At 46.4% G+C, this 26,299-nt stretch overlaps 1 pseudogene; it reads right to left on the bottom strand.

Moving 5' to 3' along the window:
• Window positions 1-1,087: 1,087 nt before the first annotated feature.
• On the bottom strand, window positions 1,088-26,051 carry LOC113192089 (myeloid leukemia factor 2-like; annotated as a pseudogene).
• Window positions 26,052-26,299: the final 248 nt, after the last annotated feature.

The following is a 26,299-nucleotide window of genomic DNA, read 5'->3' as shown; positions in this document are numbered from 1 at the left end:
GGAACATCTCTCTGACCTTGACTCATACCTATTTCTCCTCACCCACCACTCCTCAGCCATGCCAGCTTGCTTTATTTCAACGGAACACACTAAACTCCCTCCTACCTCAGGGCATTGTGTTTGAGATTCCCTTTACCCGAAGTATTCCTCCGGATTATTTCCACTCATTATCATCTCTTTCCCCTCATTTTGTTTTTCTATTATCACTTTCTAGAATTCTTTTTAAAAATTTATTTTTATTTATTATTTTTAGTTGTAGATGGACACAGTGTTTTTATTTATTTTTATGTGATGCTGAAGATCGAGCCCAGTGCCTCGCCTGTGTGAGGAAAGCACTCTGCTGCTGAGCTATATCCCCTGCCCCCGATTTCTACAATTCTTATTCTTCGGGTGTTGGGCCCCATGCACTGGATAAAAAGGCTCTATTTTTTTTCAACTTTTTTCCTCCTGATTTTTATTCCATTGTCCTCTTTTCCCCTTTAGTTTATGAGGAATTTTTAACAAATTTATCTTCTAAGCTATCTATTGCTCCTTCTTTTCCATGTTCTGCCTTCATCTTTTTTTTCCCTCATTCTCCTTTATTCCATAAACACCTAGTTACAAGTTGCCCAAATCAAAAAATAAAGGCAAAGAGGGCTCGGGAAGTTTTTTGTGATGTGTGAGGATAGGAGCGTGGGGAGGAGGACAGGACTATGACTCCTGTGGTAAGTGCTCTGAGGAACAGGTGGGCAAAGATCCAGGGTAGCTAAGGGATGGAGGAGGCCTCTAGACCCAGAGCTCACCCCTTCTGCGCATGGTAGGGGTACAATGGAGAAAAGGAGGTTTGAAGATGGAGCAGCAAAATGAACCATCAAGTTAGTGGATAATAGGACAAGTGGAGTCATTGGGGTAGGGGGATTAAAGACAGAAAATGTAAGTATGGAGGGCAGTGTAAGGTTCTCCCTGAGACCCCCAGGGAGAGGCGGGGGCCAGATTGCCTGTTGATTTAATATTAAATTGGGGGTGGGAGTTGGACAGGAAAAAGTTTTTTCAGGGGATGATTTCTGAGCCTCTCGCCTGTACATGAAAGGCTGAGGACCTAGGGCCTTCACCAGTCATAGTGGTGGGATGTCGGGAGGGGGAGTCCTCAGGTCCCTGGACGGCCAGGCGGGGAGGCCCCTCGGCCCTTCGACCCCCACTCACAGATGCCTCATGCCTTTGAAATTCCAGAGGGCGCTGCTGCCGGAGACTGGATGTGATTTCGGGAATGCTGGAGGATGTGAGCTCTGTCTCGGATGTGATGCCCAATGGACATCTGCTGTAGTCCACTGTCTGAGTCGCGGACAGTCCTCCGTGTCTCCAGGATCCCGCCTGGTGCTGAGCGCATCTCTGATGTCTCCTGGTTGACCTTGGGGGCACCATCACCAGTATTGGAGTAGGAGATGACAGCAGAGGATGAAAAGTTCTGGCAATTGCCCCCAGCTGTCATATGCTCCATATTCCCAATCATGTCATTCATCATCCCAAACACGTCCATGAAGCCACCCAACATTTCCAGCACCCGAAGGGGGAGACAGCCCCAGCCTGCATCCTGTGGCTGGCGGCCTGGTCCCTGGCATGTTGCCATCTGTGATGCTAAGGAAGGGGCTATAGCCAAAGCCACCTGACAACATGCGGCTCATATGCTGATGGTGAATAGCAAAGGGGTACATCAAGAACATGGGATCCTCAGGCTCCATGTCCCTCATGAAACCGAAAATCTTGATCTCAGCTTCAGGGGGGCTCCGCACAGTCCCCGACTCCGGCTCAGCGGCCCATCCGGCCAGTTTCGCTTCTCACTGCACTGCAGGATCAGGGTTGTGGCCCAGGATTCAGGGATTGGTCCAGGCTTCAGCTGCACGGCCTCCCGAGCCACCTACTCCCTCAGCTGCAATCTCTGTACCCCCCTGCTTTCATCTTTTTAATTTACTTATTTCCTGACTTTTCCTTTTTTATGGTACCCTATTCTTGTTTCACAGTTGCATCTGTGATTTCTCTGAAGCCTTTGATGATATTTCCCTTTCTGCATAATCTAACTCCTGTAACTGGTTGGTTGGTTAGTGTGTTTTATGTTAGATGTTTGCCTCTAATCAACAATCATAGGGCTAATGATCCTGAACTGCTTACTCATATTTGTGTGCCACTGAAAAGCTCAGAAACTCCATGAATACTTTTGTTCTGTGGGGTTTTGGTCTCTTAACTTTCTTAAGAGATAACTGACGATAACATTTATTTGTTAATATTGAAGCATGCGGGACTCAAATGCTGATTAAGTACATTGGTGGGACTTGCCAGTTGTGGCTCTGACAACGAGCCTGATTGGTCAGTGGCATTTAGTGAGAAACACCGATGTCTATATGTTCAGATTTTTGCTACTTCTCTACTAATCTCCCGCTGGGAATTCTGGGAGGTACATGGGGAATGAAGGCTGGAGATTAAGGAGTTTCCCAGCAGCCAGGGCCAGGCTTCTGCAAGTCCTTCTGGTTTCTACTTACCAAGTTTGTCCTCAGGGTTGCTTGGGACCCTTCAGGTCAGAAACCCTCGATTCTCCACCTCCTTATTTTAACTCTCTTTGTGCCTAGGTGTTTATGGAACCTCCAGACTCTAAGCTTGTTTATTCTGTGGTTTGAAGTGAGTGGATCCCTGTCTTCCCCATTGCCAGCTGTCGTCCCGGGTCCTTGGATCTGCTGATTCATCTCCCACTCGTCAGTCTGCTCTCTGGCTTCCAAATTGTTGTGTTCTCTATTTCATTTTCTCTGATTTATTGGTTTATGAGGTCCTTTTAAATCCCTGTAGTTGCTATAGTTTAAGTGGGATTTGGGGTTTGACTAACTAAAGGGATTTATGTTTAATCCACCATGTTTACCCAAATATCCAATAAGGTGATATCTGATATCTGTATATGTAGATGTCACATTATTTATTTATTTAGTGCTATACTGGGGTTGAATCCAGGGCCCAGCATGTGTTAGGCAAGCACTCTACCACTGAGCCACCTCCCTAGTCCATATTTTCATTTTATTCCTGATGCCTTAAATATGCTATTAACTTACTATCAAGCTCTAATGTAAAATGCTATTCACTTTTTTAATATTTGATCTTTTTAACCAGAGATCATTCATATGACAAATTATATTAACTGATTTTATAACTTCAAATCAAACCTGCATTCTTAAGAAAAACTCAACCTGTCTCAAAGTATTAACATTTTTACGTATTCCCGGATTTCCTATGCCGATATTGTGTCTAAGATTTACAAATCTGTGTTCCCAAGTGAGATTGGTCTTTCTAATCCTATCCTCTTCAGGCTTTAGAGTCAAATTATACCAGCCTCAAAAAAAGTGGGGAGACAGGCCCAGTGATGTGTACCTGTTCTCTCATCTACTCAGGAGGCTGAGGCAGGAGGATCTCTTGAGCCCAGGCATTCGAGGCCAGCCCACAAGAAAATGTGGCAAGACCTTGCCTCAAAAAATAAAACAGGTGAGAAGTACTCTCTCTCTCTCTCTTTATCTTCTCTCAGAGAACTGAACGTCTATCAGATCTGAGGCAGTTTTGGATCACAACTGAAAATCTGAAATGCTTCCCATTGAGGAAAAGAGTTTCCCTCCCCTGGAATCCAGGCATTCTCGGGTTTTCACGAACAGAGTTCAGCAGAAGGGATGCTTCCAGGGCTTGGTCATACAAAGTCAGAGCACCTCCTGTGGTTGGTTGGACACTCTCTCTTGGCCCCTGCGATAGCACAGAGGAAGCCCTCCCGCCCTGCAGCGCAAGTCAAGCTCCATGGAGGGAAATCACAGGTGCGTTCCTTAGCTGATCCCATGCATGCAGGTGATAAGACCTGCCAAGGTCCCTGGAGAGACTATTAAACCTTTTGTAACAATCAGAGCAAGTCTTTGTGCTTTGACTGTTTGAGAAAGAGGCTTAAAGGGGGGTTATGGTTAGCAAGGGCCACAAAGCATATTGGGTGTAAGTGTCAGGGGAAGAGGCCGTGGACCCCATGGGTGAGACAGTGGAGACGGACAGTCACAGTCCTCAGTGAGACTCCTCAGGTGTAAATGCAACCGGAGTCCTGCAGGATCACATGTCCTGTGCCTGCCCAGCCCCCAGAGAACCTCGGTATATGAGGATTGGGTTGATTTTTACATCCCATCTGCTTCAGTCTGCTCACGGGTGAGACTGAATCCTAGAAAGGGGAATGACTCTCCCAAGGTGACTAAGCAGGCCAGCCAGGACCAGGAGCCGAATATTTTCTTCTCTGCCCTGTCTTGCCCTCAACGCCCCAATCCTTCCTAACACTGAGCCTTCAGGGCCACGGAGCTCTCTCTCTTAGAAATAGACACACTGTGCGGAGTGAAAGTCTAATGGTGTCCTCCCTTCCTTGTCCCAGTTCCCAGACTGGGAAAGTGCATTTGAAAAAAAGAAGTTTGTTTAAATCAAGTTTCACGTCCAGGGTGGACGTCTGGCCCAGGTAATGTAGGGCTTTGTGGGGCAGAGAGAAGACTGTGGTGTTCTGGAGGATTTTAAGCTTGGTTTGAACAAGGGCTGACATTCTATTTAAAATGATATCTGTGTGACTACTAAAGGACAAAGTGGATACAGTTCCCTTTAAATCTGAGAACACGATAGTAGGAAGGCAGATGTTTGGGGGAGACGGCACACGTGGGAGGCTGAGGCACATAGCGGTGGCATGTGACCCAGTCTATTAGTGGGCGCAGTGTCCAGAGCCCTCACCCATTGTGTTGTCACCTCTCGTCTGGGCCGGCTCTGTGGGCCACGTGGAGTCATGAAGATTTTCATGCTAACTCTGGCTGTGCTGCTGCTCCTGACCCGGATCACTCCAGGTAACCTAGACCTCTTCAGGCACGGGATGGGGTGCAGAATGACTCTTAGTCACAGCACCTTGGGGCCTGGGAGGCTGGCCAGGCAGGTGGCAAGAGGACAGGGTGAGCCCTCGGATCCTGTGTTAGAACCTGTGCCAACATTGGTTAGCTCCGTGCCACCCCCAGAAAACCATTTGGCTCCTTTGATATCAACTTACTCTTCTTGATTTTAAATAACTACTTAAGTTGAGGGGTCAACACTGGACATGCTGAAGTGTTGGTATGCAATAGAAGTAGCTTCTTTATTTTCTATAATCACCCTCCCCGAAACCCCAGTGCTGGGGATTGAACCCAGGACCTTGCACTTGCTGGGCAAGCGCTCTACCACCGAGTTCCATCCCCGGCACTATTTTCTATAATGCATCTGAATGTTCCCAGGAACTCCCATGTGCTGATAGCAAAAGTTGGGGTTGGAGAGGGTATAGGGGCCATTCAGAAAGCCAGGAGACAATTCTATCTGTATTTCAAAATTTAAAACAGCTTCTTAGATCTATTCAATCTGATTTGAATAACTGTTGAGTCTTTCAGTATTTTCTAATTTCACCCCAACCTCTTATTCCCATAATGGCAGCTGGATGGAAGAGAGAGTGGATACACCATCACTTAGTTAAATAATCCATTTAGTAAATATTGTCCAGTGGATTTCATGTGCTGGGCACTGGGACAGGTGCTGGAAATAGAGCCGTGAACCCAGCCCCACCCACCAACCCCCCAACCCAAATCCCCATCTTTTTGGAGCTTACAATTCTACTGGAGAAAGCAATGAGCAAAATAGAGAAGAAGGGGGTAACAGTACCAGGAAAAGGGAGTTTGCAATTTGGAACGGGGCATTAAGAAAATGCCCCCGGGTAAGAGGTGACATGAAAGGGTTGAGATGGTTGAGCCCCGCACACATGTTGGTAACAGTGACCATTTATGAGCTAAACTGCTTGCTGCAAGTGTATTTACTGATAATCCAGATAAGTTATTAATTTTCTATCAACCTCTGAGGGTGAAAAATTCATTTTTGCTCAGTATTGTTTATTGAGAATTCATGGTGCTAGGCCATGAGTTCAGTCTGCTGCACTCATTGTCCCTATTGAAGTAGAAAGTGTCCTCCTCTTGGTCATTGGGGGACTCTTCAATTTGAGTCTTTTTTTTTTCCCCACCACTTATTATTATTTTTTACATGACAACAGAATATATTTTTAAATATTATAGAATAAGTATAACTTGTTCCAATTAGGATCCCAGTGTTGTGGTCGTTCATGATGGGGAGTGACATTGGTCATATATTTATTGATCTATGAGGATAGGAAAGAAGTGTCTGGTTCATCCTACTGTCTTTCCTATCACCATGCCCCTTCCTTCCCTTCATTCCCCTTTGTTTAGGCCAATGAGCTTCTAATCTTCCCCTCCCTGGTTGGGAGTCAGCATCCACATATCAGAGAGAACATTCTTCTAGTCTTTGATAGCTTCCCTGGTATCTGGTATAACAGAACGTTTTGGACTTGTTTTATAATTTCCTGCCCCAGAACTGGACTTAGCCATATCTCCCAGCACTAGTATCTTTTACTTTTGTGGGAGATAATATTAAAGACTACAATGTAGGGTTTAGGGATACTAATCTCTATTGGTTGGTGAAGACTTTTTTATAGACCAGAGCTGGAAAAATAGCAATCATTCTTGTTTCTATCTAAAAATAAAATACACTCATGAGTTCATTGCAATATTTCAATTCAAATTCAGAACTCAGATGAAGAGCCAATTCTTACATCACTTTGATATATATATTTTAATATTGAGAATTCTAGTTCTCAAGGTCACATAGGATGATCGAATCAAAATATTCTATAATAAGTCATTTATCTCTCATCACATATACAATAGTGTCAGTATAAGAATTCTAATATTACTACAATAGCATATTATTCAAACTAGTTAAAATTTTTGCAATATGTTCTCACCATTATTCTCCCATTTTATATTATACTATACCTATATTCTAGGCCCTTATTTTAAACTCATTTTTTGGTACTAGGGATTGAACTGGGGGGTGCTGAACCACCGGAACCACGTCTCCAGCCATTTTTGTTTTTTATTTTCAGACAGGGTCTTGCTAAGTTGTTTAGGGCTTCACTAAGAGGCTGAGGCTGGCCTTGAACTTGTGATCCTCCTGCCTGAGCCTCCCAAGTCTCTGGGATTACAGGAGTGTGCCACTGTGCCCAGCTTAAATCCTCATTTCATTTTATTTCTACAAGTAGTTCTGTCTTTAATATTTAGCCCTGGGCCAATGCCCACCTCATTTGCTTGTCTAAAGTGCTTTCCTTGGGCTGTGGATGTAGCTCAGTGGTAGAGTACTTTCACAGCCACTAAGTCCTGGGTTCAATCTCCAGTACCACAAAAAGAGAGAACTAAAAATTTACAACACCAAAGTGCTTTCCTTGCTAAATTCCTTAGGAAAAGTACATGGTAACAATATTCCGCAAGTCTCAGTATTGATGACAGTTTTTGCCCTTTGTCCTTGGAAGTCAGTTTTGTGGGATGGAACATTATTTGCTTACTTTTGTCTTTCCTTGTGTATCTTAAATATGTGACAATAATTTTTTTTGGCACAAAGCATCATTGTCTGACTTTCTTCCCCTTATGTCACTTGCTTTTTTGTGTGTGACTTGAATGTCCAAAGCATTTTTTTTTTATTAGAATATACCTTATTTTGGGCCAGTGCTCTCAGGCATTTAGTATGTGTTTTCAAATGTTTTTCTATTCCAGGAAATTTTATTGAATGTAGTTTGTAATGTTTGCTCTGTTTCCTTATTTTTTCTTCGGTGATTCCATTTTTTAAAAAAATATTGCATTTCTGCCCACCATCAGTATTTGTTACTTTCCAAATTCCTTTCTTCCTTTCTTTTTGATTAAACTCTCATCTGCTGTTATTTTTCAAAGTTTTTATCTGTTGTGGTTGGTATTTACTGATGTGTTCCTTCTAGTTGAGTTCTTACTTGTGAAATGATTTTTAAAAAATTTTGAATCCTTTCTGAGAGTCTATCATTTTATATATGAATTTATTTAACACTATCTTTTTTTTTACACTTTTTAATTTAATTTAATCCCTAAAATAACTCTCCGAGGTAGGTGTTATACCTTCTTTGTAGAAAAGAGGAAATTGATGCTCTGAGACAGGAAGTAAGCTACTCAAAGTGTTGGCTGGTGGGCTTCTGTGGTCCATGCTGTTGACCATTGTGATCCACTGAATTGCAGAGAGGAATATTCGTGAGGGACTGGGATCAAGATGGGGTGTCCAGTGAGCATGTGAGACTTCATCACTACCCTGCATATCTAGAACTGACTCTTCTTTTGACCATTACACTCTTACCACCTGACTCTCTCTTCTCAACCCAAGGCCTATTTTCCCTCATGACTGATAAAAATTCCTTTATTTTTATTCTTTGTATTAGGTGTTACTGAAAGATGTTGGAGTCAACGTGGCTCCTGCCGTGAAAAATGCATCAAGAATGAGAGGGTCTACATCTTCTGCCCGAGTGGCAAATTGTGCTGTGTGAAGCTCTTAGATGTGCCAGAGTGGTCAAGGCATTGAATTAGTTCTTCGAAGTTCAAGGCCATGTAGAAGAAAATAAGCCATCCCTAAGTCTAACCTCACTAGATTCCTGAACTTTATTAAAAAGCATTTTTCTGATTTCTGTGTTTCTGTGTTTGAGTCTAGATCAAGGGGAAGGGGTGTGGGTAAGGAAGGACTGTTGGTCCACCATGTCTGTGGGTTGTGTTTCAGTGGAGTCAACCATCTGCTAATGAAAAATATTTGGGGAAAAATTGTGTCTGTCTTGGACATGTACAGACTACAAAAGCTCACGTGTGAGACAGTTCAAGAAGGTTCAGAGGCGAAATGATTGGGTTATGAGAGTCTTAACCCAATCAGTGGATTAATCTTCCCCTGATAGGGATTAACCGAGTGGTAACTGAAGGCTAGGGTGTGGCTAGAGGAGGTGGGTCCCTGGGCGAGGGATTTGGGGTACATGTTTTGTCTGTGGTGGAGGGAATCTCTGCTCCCTGGTGTGAGTCCTGAGCTCTTTCTCTGTCACACTGTTCCGCCGTGATGTTCCACCTACCTGGGGACCTGAGCAATGCAGTCAGCCGTCTATGGACTGCCACTTCTGCAACCATGAGCCCCACTCGGATTGTTCCTATCAGGTCTTCTAGTCCCAGCAGAAAAAAGCTGACTAAAACACAAAATATGCAATACGGTATTGTTCACTGTAGTCTCTGTAGTGGTTTGAATGTTTGTCTTCACCAAAAGTCACGTCTACACTTCATCTCAAGCTTTCCCAGGGCTCCGTGTGCTGCCCAGCGAGTCCACCCCGACCCCCTGGGGACACAGGTCTGGGTATTTGTGCTTCGCAGCTGCTGCGACGGTTTCCCAGGGGGGTCGAAGACGAGCTCCGAGGTCCAGATCTTCAGGGTGCCGGCGGCCCGAGCCCTGTGCAGGCGACTCTAGGGGACAACTAGGCTGCGAGGCACACTGCCCAGGCGCACCCCACCCTGGGGCTGCGCAGCGTGCGCGCGCGGTCCGACCTCGCGCAACCGGGTCCCCAGATATCTGGACTGTTGGGGACCAGGCTACAGCGAGTGTGAGAATTCCGACACACGCTCTTCAACATATGGCTTTCGTTTCCTTTGGACACATACCTGAGTGGGATTGTGGCCGTGTGGTAGCTCTATTTTAATGTCTTGAGATACACTGATATTATTTCCATAATGGCTGCGCTGACTTACCTCCTCATTGACTGTGTAGAGAGTTCCCTTTTCTTCACGTCCTCTCTAGCACCTGCCTTTCACCTTTGATAATCGTCCTTCTGGTAAGAATGATACCTTGCCAGGCATGGTGGCGCACGCCTGTAATCCAGTGATTTGGGAGGCTGAGGCAGGAGGTGTGTGAGTTCAAAGCCAACCTCAGCAACTTCGCGAGGCCCTAAGCAACTTAGAGACCCCCCCCCCCATCTCTAAATAAAATATAAAAGGCCAGGAGATGTGGCTCAGTTGTTAGGTACCCCTGGTTTAATCCCTGATATATATAAAGATACTTTGTGCAAAGTGATACCTCATTTTTTTTTGGTTGTTGCTGTGTGTGTGTGTGTGTGTGTGTGTTAATAGGGAGTGAACTTGGAGGTGCTCAAGCATTGAGCCACATCCTGAGCCCCATTTTTAAAATTTTTTTGAGACAGGGTCTCACTAAGCTACATAGGGGCTCCCTAAATTGCTGAGGTCATTGTGGCTTTAATAGGCTTTTCTCTGATGACCAGTAATTCTGAGTATTTTTCATATATCTGTTAGCTGCTTGTTTGTCTTCTTTGGAGAAATGTCTATTCAGATTCTTTGCTCCTTTTAAAATCAGATTCTTTGTTTTCTTTCTATGGAGTTGCTTGGGCCCTTGTTATTTTGGTTATTAACCCCTTATCAGATGTATGGATTACAACTATTTTACCCCATTCTCCAGGTTTCCTTTTCACTCCCTTGGCTATGCAGAAACTTATTAGTTTGTTGTAATCCCACTTGTCTGTTTTTGCTTTTGGTTGCCTGTACTTTTGGGGTCATGTATATAAAAAAAGAAAGCATTGGCTGTACAAATTGCATGGAGCTTGCATGATTTTTGAATATGGTGAGAACTAGGGTCTAATTTCATTCTTCTGCAGGAAGATATCCAGTTTTTTCAAAAGCATTTTCTGAAGAGACTGTCCTTTCCTCATTGCATGTTCTCGGCACTTTTGTTGAAAATCCTAGCCGCTGGGATTACAGGAGAGTACCACTTGATTTCTTTCTTTCTTTTTTCTTTTTTTTTTTTTTTGACAATTCATTGTTAATGTGTGGAAACATACTGTTTTGTATGTTGTCCTTGCAACTTTTATTTATTTGCTTATTTTTTTTTCATACCTGGTCTCACAGTGTTGCCCAGGCTGGTCTTGAACTCCTGAGCCCAAGTGGTCCTCCTGCCTCTACTTCTTGAATAGCTGGATGGTAGGCACGTGCCACTGTGCCTGACTCGTTACTCTTTTTTCATGTTATTATAAATGGGATTAAATAGTCTTTTTTGAATAGTTAATTGTTCATCTATTCCTATTCATCTATTCCAAACTGAGAGATAGTTATTGTCATTGCTTTTGGTTATGGATGGGGAAACTGAGGCTCACACTAGTAAAGAGCTTCACTCAGTGCCACCCACATAAGCAACATGAAGAGTGGTCAGGATCTAATGCTGGTCTCTGTGACACAAAGGAGATGGTAGAGGATGTAAACTTGCAGATAGCTCCTTGTCCCCTAGACCATCAGCGATGTAAATGGAAGTGTTCCTTGTATTTAATTTGAATCTCTCAAATGAAATTCTGGGGTAGACAGTGTTAGGCACGTTAGGTCTTACTTTCTGAAGTTCTCATAGGAGCTGAGGAGTTAAGTAGGAAACAACTTTTGAGTTCTTAGCCCCTTTCTTTCTCTTTCAGTATGTTATTTTTTGAATTTTTATTACAAATTTTTATTACAAATTTAAAGAGTGACCTAGTTACCAGGGAATTACAACTGCAATAATGCTTTTTTTTTTTTTAAATCCTTGTATTTTTTTAATTTTCATATTTAGTTTACATTTTCATCAAACCACATATCCACCTAATTTTAAGAATCACCTTTGGATAAGAGACTATAATAAGATACAGAAGCCACTCACTTCCCTTTCTTCATTTGACGGTCTTTTGGTTGCTTCTTTGAATTTCATCTCTTCCATCAGCATTCCATTTTTTTCCATTAGCATTAATTAATATGATTATATTGTTGCTTAATTTTTCAGTTTTGCGTATCTTTCTATTGAAGTCCCGCTATGAAAAATTAGGATTTAGTTGTATTTCGCCCCCTTGACCATATTCAGAATCATGAGATATTTTACCAATTATCTTCCCAGACACCTGGCCCCCTGGGCATTTGGACCTTTAAGTTAAAATTAAATTTAAAGGTGTTATCCTGGGCCACCATTTATAACTTTTTGTGGATCTCTTTGATTTCCTTCTGAGACCAATGCCCTGCTTTCTTTAATCCTAATTCTTTCTTGATTTACTCCAGTCTTTGGGTAGTGCCTTTCCCGGGGGCTTCCTGAAGATGTCTGATTTCTAGGTATGAACTTCACACTGACTGGTCTGGTTGATCATTCCATATTGGAAATAATCTTTTGAAGGCATTACCCATTGTTTTTCAATTTCTGGTGTCACGGTTCTTGTGTGTGACCTGTTATTTTTCTATGTAAACGTTTAAGATGTTCTCTTTGTCTCCGAGTTTCAAACATTCCACATGGAGTTATTTAAATTAGTTTTTCTGAGCACACAGTGCGTCCTCTCCCTCCAGACACTGATGTCTTTCAATTCTAGGGCCATTTTTTTTCCCTTGGCTTGTTTCTTGGACAATTTCCTGCTCTTGTTTTCCCAGTTCCCCATTTCTGGAGTTCTCATTTTTCAGATATTGGACTCCCCAGCTGATTCTCCAGTTTTCTTACATTTTCTCTTATCATTTTCCTCCTAATTTCTGGAAATTTTGACTTTGTGCTTTTCATGACTTCTGATGTTTCTTTTCTAATTTGAAAGAAGCTCTAGATAGACAATCAACGAGGCGTTGTTTTGAACACGCCTCCTTTTAGGTGTTTACTTGGAAGCCGTCTCCCTGGTTTCAGAAAGGAAGAGGAGGATAAATGGGGCATGTCGAGGGGCCATCAGAATGACGAGAGAACAAGCTGCTCTACTTTGAAAGTGGGGAGAACAACGTGGGATGATTAATCTGAAGAAGAAAAGACCAAACAGACTTTGTCTTCAAGCATGTGACACTGAATTGCTTTTGGACTCATTCTCTGTAGTTGTTAAAGGACAGAAATGAGGATGATGAGTAGAGTGACAGAAAGGGAAATTCTGGCCCAACAGAACCCCCTTCTTAAACGTTAGAGGGGCCCAGTGGTGGAGGGTCCTATGTGGACATGTACTGATTTTCCATTTCTAGAAGTGTTCTAGGAGAGAAGGCAAAGCCTGTTTGGAGGAGAGTCTTTTGATGCACATCAGGTACAACAACTTCTAATTCTAAGAATCCGTGCTCAAAAACTCCAAGACAAAAATGGCTCTGTGTTTCCCAAACCTGCTATTGCCCGAATTAATGGTTTTCAAACTTTTTTTTGAAAAGAATAAAGCTGCCTTTTTACCTTTTAATGAATTTTAATTGACACACACTATTTTTATTTATTTATAGGAAACGTGGTATAACTCAATACGTGCATATAATGTATAATTATCAAATAAGGAAAGTTTCCTGCTCTGTACAGAAAATAATCAGAGGAGCAGAAAACTTTTTAAAAACCAAAAACCTACATGAAACTCAGTACATCAAACAGATCAGCTTAAGTGGAACCGGGGTGCACAGCCCTGCCTTTTTTTTGACTCCTCCAGATCCCCAATTTTGACCCAAACCCAAGTCTGAGTTTCTTCCATTTGCTCTCAAGACCTTAAAAATCTTATTTCTACATAGTTTCCCCTCCCTACGTGATACAGGGAGCGGTAACAGCTCCTGAGCTTTCCTGCCTCTACTCTTCCTTCACACGTGTCCCCCAGCCTGTGTCCCCCCAGCCTGGGCACACTTTCTTACACACTCCCCTCCTCCACTGTTCCTCTGAAATCTATTCTCCTTCAAGGGCTTAGAAAAGGCCTTCCTTCATGGACCCTTGGCTAGCCCGGCCTTTGGCGATCCCATGATCTGCCCTACTGTTTTATCTGTGTGTGTGTGTGTGTGTGTGTGTGTGTGTGCATAAATTTTGATTTAACACTGCCTACTCGATTATCGAGAATAAGAGTAACAATAAATGTTACCGAGGATGTGGGAAAAAAGGTCCCACTCCTCCATTGCTGGTGGGACTGCAAATTGAAACACTGACATCTGGAGCATCATTTTCTGAGCTAAGAATGGTTTCTTGCAGCTGGTTACTATGTGTAGAAGGTTTTATACTATAGTGAGCATTCTTACCACATACTATGTAGCTAATTTGTAGAATGATCCCCCTCTCCAGTTTCTTGAACATAGTATTGTCTTGGATCTGGACAGTCATGCTATTAATTATTATTATTTTAAAAATATTTTTTATTCATCAACAGATCTTTATTTTATATATTTTTATGTGGTGCTAAGAATCGAACCCAGTGCCTTACACCTGCTAGGCAAGCGCTCTACTACTGAGCCACCACCCCAGCCCTGATGCTGTTAATTATTAAACACTAAAGCTTGGAATAAGGTCAATCATGTAGCATACCACATTAATAATGAAGGAAAAAAATCAACATGATCATTTGATGCAGAAAAAGCATTTGATAAAATCTAATACCTTTCCATGATTAAAAAAGGAAAACACACACACACACACACACACACACACACACAAAGACAAAAGGAACTCCCTCGACCTGTTAAAGGGCATTTATAAAAAAAAATAATAACATCATATTTATCAAAAGTTATAACCACAGAAATTAAGCAAGAAAAAGAAAATTTAAAGTGTTCACTTGAGAAAGAAAAAGAAAAACTATCTGCAGATGGCAAGATCTTACACATAGAAAACCCTAAGCCGGTTATGGCAGTGAACTCGAGTACCACCTTGGGAGGCTATGTGTGAGGCTGAGACAGGAGGATCCCAAGTTGGAGGCCAGCCTGGTCCATTTAGTGAGATCATGTCCCAAAATAAAAAAGGGCTAGGGTGGTAGCTCAGTGGTAGAGTGCTTGCCTGCCATGCCTAAGGCCCTGGCTTTGCTTTGATTCCCCAGTACCACACACAATCTCTCCGTCCCTCCCTCTCTCTGTCTTACACACACACACACACACACACACACACACACACACACACACGAGAATCCTAAAGAATACACACACGTGTACATGCACAATTAGAACTAATAATAAGTAAGTTCTCTTTCTATTTTATGGCATAGTTTGAGGTGCACTTGGTGTTATCCAGGCTGGGGTTTCTCTCCTCTCCTCTCCAGCCCTGGCCAGGAAGCCAGCCAGGTCAGTCGCTGTGATTATTAGTGTTGCCACATTTTAAAGATGACAGAAATGCTAAGTGTCTTTCTTAAGGTCAAAGAGCCAGACACTGTGGGTCTCCAGAGAGCGAGGCTCCTCCCTTCCAGGAGGCCTTGGTCCCAGCCCCTGGGAGCCTCCCCACACTGCCAGGAAACATGCTTCTCTGAATACAGAACAGACAGGCACAGCAGCTGTAGGAAGCAGCAAAAAACATTTATGAGTACTTACGAGTATACAACAGGCCCGGGGGGCTTGGCACTCCCATCACTGGGTGGGGAGGGGTAGATGGGAGGCTGAGCCTCCTCTGGGGGCCTCCCGCTGCAGCACTGGGCTGATGAGAAGCTAAACACCGTTAGGACACAGGGGCTCTCCCTGACCTCTACCATGCAGCTCACAGTCAAGTCCCTGGGCCCCTGGAGGCAGGACAAAGGACAGGGGTGGTACCACAAGTCACTGCTGGGGCCCTGGGGGGCACTGTGGTTACCCCCCCCCCCACTGCACTCCCCATGCGCCACTCCGTGTGCTTCCCATGGGACTTCAAGTGAAAATTTCCATTAAAAAATAAAAAAAAAGAATCTCCTTTAAAACATTATAAACGACTGGACTAGTTTAGTCCTCATTAAGAGCTGAGGAAACTGAGGCCCAGGAAGGTAAGGGACTAACCCAAGGCCAACAGTAAGTTAGCGGTGCCATCTTTTCTCTTTGTCTATCCAGGACTCCGGGGTGTGCTCTGAAGCCCTGGGTCCTGGACCCTGCACCCTCCAGGTCCATAATCCCTCTCCTTAAGTTCCAAGGGCTCCAGCCTCAGGGCCAACCCAACCCTAGGAGCTTCCCCAATATGTGTGCAACCCATGGACAGCCCTCTCCTAATGCACCCCCACAGACACCCCTCTCCTCATGTACCCCGCTGCTCCTCACCTCCTAGAAAGCCGCAGCCTGGCCACTCCTTGGGGGGCCCTCCCCCCGTGTTGAAACCCAGAGTTTGAGACCTGGGCCAGGAAGGTCTGGGGGGGCGGAGTGTGGGGGAGTATCTTGGTGAGTGCAGCCCCTGCGTGGGATCCCACTTTGCTCCTCCCTCTCTACAGCCATTCACCTGGGGAGCGACAGGCCAGATGCAAGGGGTCACTACCCACCTTGGCCTGGTGTCCCTGGTCACCCCCTCACCCTTCCGCTTGGACACAGACCCCAGGGCTCTCAGCCAGGCTGCGGGTTCCCTCAACCTCATTTCTCGGGGTAAGAACCTAGCAAGGCAAGGCAGAGGGAAGTTTCCAGAGGCTCCCAGAGTGCCCTGGAGAAAAGCCCAAAGGAAAGGAACCGTGAGTGTCAGGGCCCGGGAGCTGGGGAAGGGACCAGGGAAGAGGACTCAGCTTCGCCCCACCCTCCAGCCCCAGGGTCCACCACTTGAGCCTCTGCTTTACCAACTCACTTGGGTCCTGGCACAGCCCTGGTCGAAGGGGTTGTCCCCCTGAAGGCTATCCCCTAGAGGAGGTGGGCATGGGAAGAGGAGCTCAGAATGAGCAGGACTGCGCAAGGCCATCTCCCAGGGACCCTGCCTAAGTTGGTCAGCTAAGCCAGGGCTCAACCCAGGCCTGGAGCAAGACTCCTGGGGTGGGGAAGCCCTGGAGTGACCCAGGGGCTCCTGTCTCCCCAGGCTCCCAGGGAGAGTGAGCTCCAGCCACCCACTTGTGAGCAGCAGCTCTCCCCAGATGAGTGCTGACCTGGCACCCACCCCTCTTGCCTTCTCAGGGCTCCTCATCACCTTGTCCCTCCCTGTGCCACACCCCTGCTCTGTCTCCATTGGCCACACACGTCCTCCCGCCATGTCCTGCCTGGCACCTCCCAAGAGCTTCCTTGTGCTGTTCAGCTGCTCCAAAGACAGTGTCACCACCCCTCTCCCACTTCACTTTCCCACATCTTTTTTTTTTTTTTCTAAAAATGTGCCTTAATTGAATTTCCCTACCTGGGAGGGCAGTGGCAGTGGGGATGTCCAATCATATTTTCCTAGTCCAAAATCACATGGTCCAGGAAAGTCTGGGCTGAAGACCTTCAGTACCCAAAGCAGTAAAGGTCAAGCTCAAAGGTCAAGTCCTCCCCTGGACACTGACTGGCCTCTCCTCTCCCTTATGCCACTTTCTCCTCCCCCCCACTCCATCCATCGGCCTCATCCCCTCCTCCTCCCAGACCAAGATGAGTCTCAGCACAACTTCAAGAGCTTTAGCTAGCAAATATTCTGTAACGATGGGAAGTGGCCCAGCAGCACCTCTGTCCACCCACAACTCTCCCAGGGCCCAGGCATGAAAACCTTGATCTTCAACCCTATTCTCCACCAGAAGGAACTAGGATTCCACATCAGGACAGCTCTGGAACATCCCACCATGTCCAAAAAGCAACACGAACCACTGGACTCTATGAGGTTCTGCCTCCTTTAAGGTGCTACAGCACTTAAGAAACTAGTATCCTACCAGGTGCAGTGGTGCACGCCTGTAGTCCCAGTGACTTGGGAGGCTAAGGCAGGAGGATCACAAGTTCAAGTCCAACCTCAGCAACTTAGCAAGGCCCTTAGCAACCTAGTGAGACCCACTCTCAAAACAAAACATCATAAGGATTAGGGCTGCAGCTTCAATGGTAAAGCACCCTTGGGTTCAATCCCTGGTACCAGAAAAAATAAATTAATTCATGGCAGAGTATTAAAAAATTTACAGAATTTTTAAATTTAGGTAAACAATTTTTGGTTAGATGTGTATAAAGTATAGAAAAGGTTGATTATATGTAAGTTATAGAAAAATGCTTTAAGGTATTCAAATGTATGAGCAGTACATTTGAATACCTTCCTCTCCCCACATGGATCTCTATCCGACACGAATAGAATCCAGCAGCTCTGAGGCACCTAGACCAGCCTTTCTCACTGGCTCCACTCCTGGGTTCCTGCTGCAATTCTGTGTCTCAATGCACTCACACTCCATGGGACCAACCCAAATCAAGTGGCATCTTCTCTGCCCAAGTTCCTGTTGCCTCTTCCCCTTATCCCAGGGGATCAGGGCACCAGGCTTCTCTCTGTTCCTCTCTCTCTTTTCTTCTATCCCCCAATGTTGATTCTTTTGTGTGTTGGTTCACTCATTTACTCAGATTTCTCTTCTTTGTGTGCTGGGGATGGAAGACCCAGGGCCTTGCACATGTGAAGCACATGCTCGACCTCACAGATACACTCCCAGCCGGAAATATTTCAGGCATCAAAGATGTCTTAGTCAAGCCGGGCATGGTGGTGCACTCCTGAAATCCCAGCGACCCGGGACATTGAGGCAGGAGGATTGCAAGTTCGAGACCAGCCTCAGCAACTTAGTGAGACCCTGTTTGAAAACCCTGGGGATGTAGCTCAGTGCTACCGTGCCCCTGGGTTCAATACATAAAGTTAAAGTCCAGTACTGCACTGGGGTTGAAAGCACTGCAAACAGCCCGGCCAGTCTACTTTTAGGATGGTGAGGGCAGCTGCAACACAAGGCCTTGTGCACCGTGGGTAGTGGCTAGGGTGGCGTAGACAGAAGAGGGTAGGCAACCCAGCCCACAGCACCCAGGCACATGCAGAGAAGAAGCCCAGAGGGTTAAGTGCTAAGACACTGAAGAGGACTATTCCAGCTACTTCCGGTTTCAGAGGCTGTGTCCAGTCCAGAAAGAGAAGTCTGAAGAATGTCTGCCGGCTTTGGCCATCGATGAGAGCATCATCCTGACAGCAAGGGCAGGGGCTGGGTTGATGTGGGCTATGAAGTGAAGGGTGGGGCTAGTGAGCATGGTCAGCTCTTTCAGGGAATAAGGCACAGAGCGTACAACAGGTGGGCTTGGGACATTAAGGGTGGGGGATGCTTGGCTTTGAGAATGAGGCACAAATGTGTAGATGACCCCGGGAAGGAATGATAGTGAGTGTAACAGCAGCCCATAGGGCACTTTCTGGTACCAGCCACTGTTCTATGTGTCTTTTGCGAATTCACCCACACTTCTCTGTTTCACAGATAGGGCACTGAGCGACCAGGTGGCTAAATAGCACACACAACATCTCCCTGCTGGTATGTTGTGGAGCTGTGACTTGGACTTATGCGGACTGGTTCCAGAGTCCAGCCACCAAGCAAGTGACTCCAGGAGGAGTTGCAGTCAGGGAACGGAGTAGGGAGGGAATGAAAGTTGGAGCAAGGAATCAATGCTTGTCATGGATGCTGCAAGTAACGGAAAGGACCCTGTCTGGTGAATCCCAGAGGGCCGACCACATTTTGGTCCTTTGAGATTGGGGATCCTGGATGTGGAGGGCCTCATTCTGAGCATGGGAGGAAGGGCAATGGCCTATGGCCTGACCTGGGGCTGGAAGAATCACAGGATGGAGGAAGGGAAAAGGCTGCCAGGCAAACACAGTGATGGAGTGAAGCTGGAGAGAGGAGAAGACAGGCAGACCACAGGGCTGAGGAAGAAGGGCCAAGCAGAGGAGTCCCACGTGGGAGAGAATCAGATATGGCAGTGGTGGGCTGGTGACTGAAAGGGTGGGAGGTGATGAGCAGAGAGGCTCCTCTGTCTTTTCAGCAGCCTCCCCTCCCCTCCCCCTCCCCCACTGATGCTGCCCAACAGTCTTCCTGAAAGAGCCTTTAGTCAAGTTACTGTGGTACTAAAGGAATCCCATGGCAAAGATGCCCACTCTTATCATTCCTATTCAACACTGAGAAGAAAGAAATAAAGACACAGATTGGAAATAAAGTAACAAAGCTGTTCTTCACAGAGGACATGATTTTCCATGTAGCATGAACAACGGCACTCAGCAGAGGAGCACCCCGATTCAATCCCCAGAAATGGGAAAACAGCAACACTTAGAACTCCTGCTCTCTGGAAGGTGCTGGGAAGAAAAGGAGGAGACAAGCCATGGATCACAAGAAGAGATTTGCAATTCATAGATCTAATAGGGAACTCTTAAAACTCAATACCCCCCCCCCTTTTTTTAATGGGCAAAAGATTGGAGCAAACACTTTAACCAAAGACATACCAATGGCCAAGAAAACATTAAAATATGCTCAACATTGGGGCTGGGGTTGCGGCTCAGCGGTAGAGTGCTCGCCTAGCACGTGCAAGGCCGTGGGTTCAATCCTCAGTGCCACATAAAAATAAGTAAAATAAAGGTATTGTGTACAACTAAAACTAAAAAGTATTTTTAAAAATATGTTCAACAACATTACTCATTATGAAGACACAAACTGGAGCCTTAATGAGATACCACTACTCATTTATTAGGATACAATTAAAAAACAAAATAACAACAAATGACAGTGTCAAATATTGGTGAGGATATGGAACAACAGGAATTCTCATACCTTGCTGGTAGAAATTAGAAATGGTACAGTTGTTTTGGAAGACAAATTTGGCAATTTCCTATAAAGCTCCACACATGGTTACCTTATGACTCAGCAATGCCACCCCTAAGAATTTACCCAACAGAAATGAAAACTTAGGTTCACATGCCTGTACACCAATGTTTGTAGCAGTTTTATTTATAACTGCCCCAAACTATCTGGGCACAGTGGCCCACGCCTATAATCTCAGTGGCTTGGGAGGCTGAGGCAAGAGAATTGCAAGTTCAAAGCCAGCCTCAGCAACTTAGCAAGGCCTGAAGCAACTTAGTGAGACCCTGTCTCAAAAAAAAAAAAAAAATCATAAAGAAAAAATAAAGCGGGGCGGGGGATGTGGCTCAAGCGGTAGCGCGCTCGCCTGGCATGCGTGTGGCCCGGGTTCAATCCTCAACACCACATACAAACAAAGATGTTGTGTCCCCCGAAAAATAAATAAATAAATATTTAAAAAAAAAATAAAGGGGATGGGGTGGGGAATGCTGGGAATGTAACTCAGGGGTTAAGCATCCCTGGGTTCAATCTCTGGTACAACAAAACAAAACAAACAAAAATACTACCAGAGATATAATGTAAAAATCCTTCAGTTGTTAAAAAAAAAAAAAAAAAAAAAATATATATATATATATATATATATATATATATAAAATACACACACACATAATCTGTAGGGCATCCATACAATACACAGCAAAAAAAAAAAAGAGATAAACCACTGATATGAGCAACAACATGGATGAATCTCAGATGCATTGTGCTAAATGAATGAAGCCAGACTAAAACGGAAGGGCTCCATTTATATGTGATCCTGGAAAATAAAATCAGGACATAGGGAGAGAAAGTGACAACAAAAAAGATGAACGAAAGAATTTTCTGGGGTAATAAAACTGATCTAACCTTGGTCATGGTGGAGAACCCACGATGGTATCCATTTGGCAAAGAAGCCAAGCCCAAGGGCCAATTTCTCCGTGGCCCCGCCCCTTGACCCGGCCCCTCCCTCCCTGGCCCCGCCCCTCGCCCGACTCCGCCCTCCTATCCCCGCCCCCAGATAGCCCCGCCCACCGACTCTTCCTCCCTGAACTGACCGTTAGTCCAGTACACCCAAGAGAAACCTCTCTCGGCCGCGCTGTCGACACACTCCGTGGCTCTGCTAGATTTTTAACTCCACTGCGCGTCCTACCTTGTCCATTTGCATTTATTGTTTTTGACTTGTCCTTCACAGGTCCTCCCAAGTGGCTTCTCCCTCTAGCCACGCCCACGTCAAACCCGCCCTCAGTTACCCCGGCCCATCCTCTCCACAACCGGCACTGGTCCCATTGCGGACCCTTGGGACTGTGTGGATACGTCATGGTTTTGTCCAGGGAGAAGGACGTGTGTCTTGTCTGAAGGAGGAGTATCATGCAGGTAACCAGCAGGGCACTCGCATAGAGGCAAAGGGACACCAGCCACAGCTGGGAAGATGTGGAAGTTTATTGACAGATGCTTATTGACCCACTTGCAGGGGTGGTCAGACTCCTAGGGGAGAGGAAGCAGGCCTCAAGGCTCTATCTGGCCTGGCCTCCATCACCTCCAAATACTGAGGCCTTCCCCATCTGGGCCCTCTAGGCCGCCTGCTCTTGGCCCTACACACGGGCTCCCACCTCAGGGAGAACCTGGCATTTCCATTGTTAGAGCACAGGACTCCATGGCTCATCAGGTTCCCCCTCCCTGTCATGAGTGAGGTCTTTAGAGACAAGACCTGCCTGGTGTCACTTGGAGGAGATGGAATAACTCTGGGCCTCTGTTTTCTCAGATACTTGATAAAGATGAAAAGAACACCCTTGCCCAGCCAGCCTTCTGCACCTGGAAACCCGTGCAGGGTGTGCACATGTGAGGAGAGCACTCAGAACCCAGAAACCCTCCAACTTGGACACCCAGAGGCGGACAAGCAAAGATCCCCAGAACAGGGCAGCAGCCAGCCTAAGGGTCTGGGCATAGAGTATCAGCAAGCCAGGGGATGGGGCAGGGGCTGGCTCTTCTTCCCCTGACTCCACCAGGCTCTGCACGGATGTGATGCCCTTTGCAAGTCAGCACCTGTGCAGTCAAGGCCAGTCTCTCAGGACAGGTGCAGACACAGAGGCGATAACATATGTAAGTGACCAAGAGTGGCTGAGAGTCACTTTTAGCAGTCTGGGAAGACGGTCTCAAACCCACCCCTGGCCCCCGCCTATGATAGGAGTTTCCTGGTCCTGGCCATGTACCTGGTGATGGGTTGGTGAGTGGACAGGGAGGAGTACTACTCACCTCCACACAGATGTTGCATGAGGGACAGTGGAAGGTCCAGAGTGGGCAGTGGAAATAGCATTTTGGGTACCATGGCATTTGGAAAGCCCTGCAGTACATCCGTGCCACATATGGTGTCTTGGGGTCCTGTTTGAAGGAGCCTGGCATGGGAAGAGGTTTGGCATTGGCAGGAGGTCTTTCCATCACTCTGATGTTCGGGGCAGCCCCATAGCATCACTGGGCAACAGGAAGGGCAGGGAGGAGCTGGGCAGGGGAATCGTGGTCCCTTTGAGCAAGCTGACCACTCCGATGCGCGGGCAGTCAAAGAGAAGGGGGTTTCCAGCCAGAGGAGCTCCACCCTTCACAATAGTGATTGATCAGTGCTTGAAATCGTGTGTGAATGGGAAGGAGGGAGAGTGAACTACATGGTTTGGAAGAGCCTGCTGACCTCTCTCGCCAGCCTCCCGGTCCTCCCTTCTAAAGCAACTGGAAAACGTCCAGGATTCTGTTTTTTCACACCTCAGTGGCTTGGGACGTGAAGTGCCCCCGGTCTAAGTAATGATGACATGGAGAGAAGGGATCCTGAGCCATAGGTGGGTTAGCACTTTGGAAATCACCCTGAAGGCGTCAGCCCTTTGGGTGCCCCCTCCTCCACCCGGGGTCTGAGGCCTTACCTCGATGTAAGATACCAGGGTCTGACAAATTGAGAGAAACCAGGCTGCAGAAGGTGATGAGAAACAGAAGGCCGGTCACCATGGGAGAGGCCCCCTCCCTGTTCTGGGCCAGCCATCTGCATCTGACACCAGAGCCAGACTCAGTTCTAGTCTGGGGCAACCAGAGCTCCCCACAAGGCCTGGCTCACCTCAGGTAGGACTCACAGGCCTAAGGGCAGATCTGAATATCCAGGCTAGAGACGGACCACGGAGACGCCACCAAATGTCACCAGCATTACCAGCCACCGGCAGTTCCCTAAGTCACCAGGCACCCTAGACGTCTGTGCGGGCGCAGAGGCTTCTCTCTCGCTGTCACTCCCTCTGCACATGTCACTGTCTATTCTCCTTCTATCTCTTTGTAAGAAACCTGAATCCTTGCACAGGAGACTCATGGAAAAGCAAAGAAGAGGCCACTAAAAGTGACCAGCAGCACCACACTGAAGAAGCAATGAGACTTGGGAGAAACCAGAAGTGTCTGACCGGGGGCTGGGCTGGGCATGACATCCTTTGAGAACAGCATGGCCAGGCTTCCTGTTCTCAGAGACATGAGAGCCACCAGTTTCCTCCCTTTGGATTGGCACCCATATCAGGGAAGGAAAGAAGTATCAAGTGTGACATCACAGAGGTTCTGGAATGGGGGCTCTGGCTGCTTCCAGGGACCCTCCCCTACCCCCACATACACACATGTTGTAGACTGGGACATCCTCCTCTTACGATGTTGGCTTTGTTGGAGCTTGTGACGATGTGATGTGGTTTGTCCTCCAAAGGTTCATAGGCCGTAGGCTGGGTCCTCAGTGTGGCAGTGTTGAGGTGGTAAAACCTGTGAGAAGTGGGCCCTCATGTGAGGTAATTCAGTTCCTGGGGATGAGGCCCTTGGAGGAAGTAATATACTTCTCATGGGCCCTAATTAGTTCCTGTGAGAGTGGGTTGGTGTAAAAAGAGCAAGAAGTCAGTCGCCAAATCTTGGACTTTAAGCTGAATAAACCTCATCTCTTTATAAAGTACCCATTCTCAGGTATTTTGTTAGAGCAACAGAAAGCAGGCTAATACAGAGATCATATAATATGATCTCTGGGGAGACAGATGGGGAGACGTTGGCTGATTCTTACCCTTCCAGGCCCAGTGCTGTCTGAAGCAGGCAGTGCTGCTCATCCTAGCTCCACTTCTTCCTTTTTGTTGTATAGAGTCCTAGTTTGGGGAAGGAGTTAGCAATCTACCCGACTAAATAGCTTCCCAGTTTCCCGAATTTCCAGGGTGTGCTTTGTCACACAATTCTAGTTAAAGAGATGTGTGCTAGTGTCCATTGAGGATTTCTGGGAAAGTTTTTGCCTTTTCAATAAAAGGAAAGATGATGCAGTTGGCAGAGCTCCGTTCCCCTTCTGTCTTGAAGCTAGTTCTGCTGGGTGGGGTATGACCTGGGACCCTTTAGGTAACAAGTCATGCTACCCAGACACAACTTGTGACATTGTCGTAAACTCCAATCCCTCAACTGCCTCCCTCTGAGCTGCATATTATGAGAAAATAACTGGGTTTCTATTATCCTGACGTGTGTCATTGTATTGTCCACTGAGTGCCTGAAACCCTCTGTGTTTGGTATATTCTTCCCACTATAAGTCTTGGTGAGGGGAAGAAACCATTTCCCCATCCCAATTGGAGCTGAAAACAGCCAAATACGTGTGGCTTCTCTTGCAGTGATTACGGAGGCCTGTGTTTCAGGTGATACCAATTTCACTCTAGAACTGCTACCACTGACTGACTGAGAAGTCTGTACTGAGATGTAGCAACTGCCCAGATGTCCAATGCTCATATGTAGTCCCCCCCGCCCCCCGCACACACACACCTTTTTTTTTGGACTAGGGATTGAACTCAGGGGCACTGAGCCCTCCTTTATTTTGGGACAGGGTCTCACTAAGTTGCTGAAGCTGGCTTTGAACTTTGTGATCCTACTGCCTCAGCCTCCCAAGCCACTGGGATTACAGGCATGCATCACTGCACCTGGCCAAGGAAATGAAATTGATTAAAAATAGATCAGGACTGATGGCATTGAGATGGGGGTAAAAGGACAGTCAGTGTAGATGATGAAGGATTGGGTCAGGAAGATGGAGGCTGATTCAAAAGGAAATAAAATGCTAATACTTCCAGAGCACTTCCCCCTCCTCCAAACTGTTGCTAAGGTTACCTGCCTCCAGGGAATTGTTCCTCCCAGCTAAGAGCTGTTAGTAAGCACCCTCTGGGCTGCTCCCTTCCTGCCTTTTGGCCACATAGGCAGGATGGGAGGAAGGGACATGAGAAGAAAGGAAACCTGAAATCTATAAAAGGTGCAGGACACCCCTACTCCCTTAGATACCAGCTCTGGACCACCCTCCTTTCCAGAGGAGTGTCTCTCTCTCTCTTCAATCTTTAAATAAAACTTTGCTCTTGCCTCAGCATTTCTTGGATGTTCAATCTTTAACACTGGGAGAATGAGACCCAATCCTGATTTTCAGGATTCTCAGATGGGAGCGCTTCAGGGATTGTCACAGGGGTAAGCTCCTCTGCACCCACATCTCTCTGAGGTGCACCTTTCGGCCTTTCTTTATGGAGGACAATAATGGGCACCCATTGGCCAATTAAACAGTTGGTGCAAGTTGTCATTCTCCAAGACTCTGGGTGACAGGATTCACAGCCTAGGTGCTTCCTACTCACCTGTCCTGCGGGTCAGGCATGGTGGGTTCAGCCAAGGTCATCCGTCCTACCCTGGCTTGAAGCGTGTCCGGCAGGAGTGTGCAGCGTCTCTATTCCCAGTCTGCCTTTGGATGCGTGGAGACAGAAGGTGCAACTACTGCAAGAGTCTGGCTGGGGCCACTCCCTGGGAACCTCAAAGGTTTCTCCCTGACTCCTTTCCCGACTGCCCTTATGGGGTGTCCTTTGGTGATTGTGGATGAAAAGGCACTGTGCAAAAGCCCTAGTGACACACACCTCAGGAGAGGCTGGG

The sequence above is a fragment of the Urocitellus parryii genome, chromosome 6 (genome assembly GCF_045843805.1).
Source record: "Urocitellus parryii isolate mUroPar1 chromosome 6, mUroPar1.hap1, whole genome shotgun sequence".
NCBI lineage: Eukaryota > Metazoa > Chordata > Mammalia > Rodentia > Sciuridae > Urocitellus > Urocitellus parryii.
The sequence above is the reverse complement of the archived record's forward strand: the minus strand, read 5'-3'. Positions and strand labels throughout refer to the sequence as shown.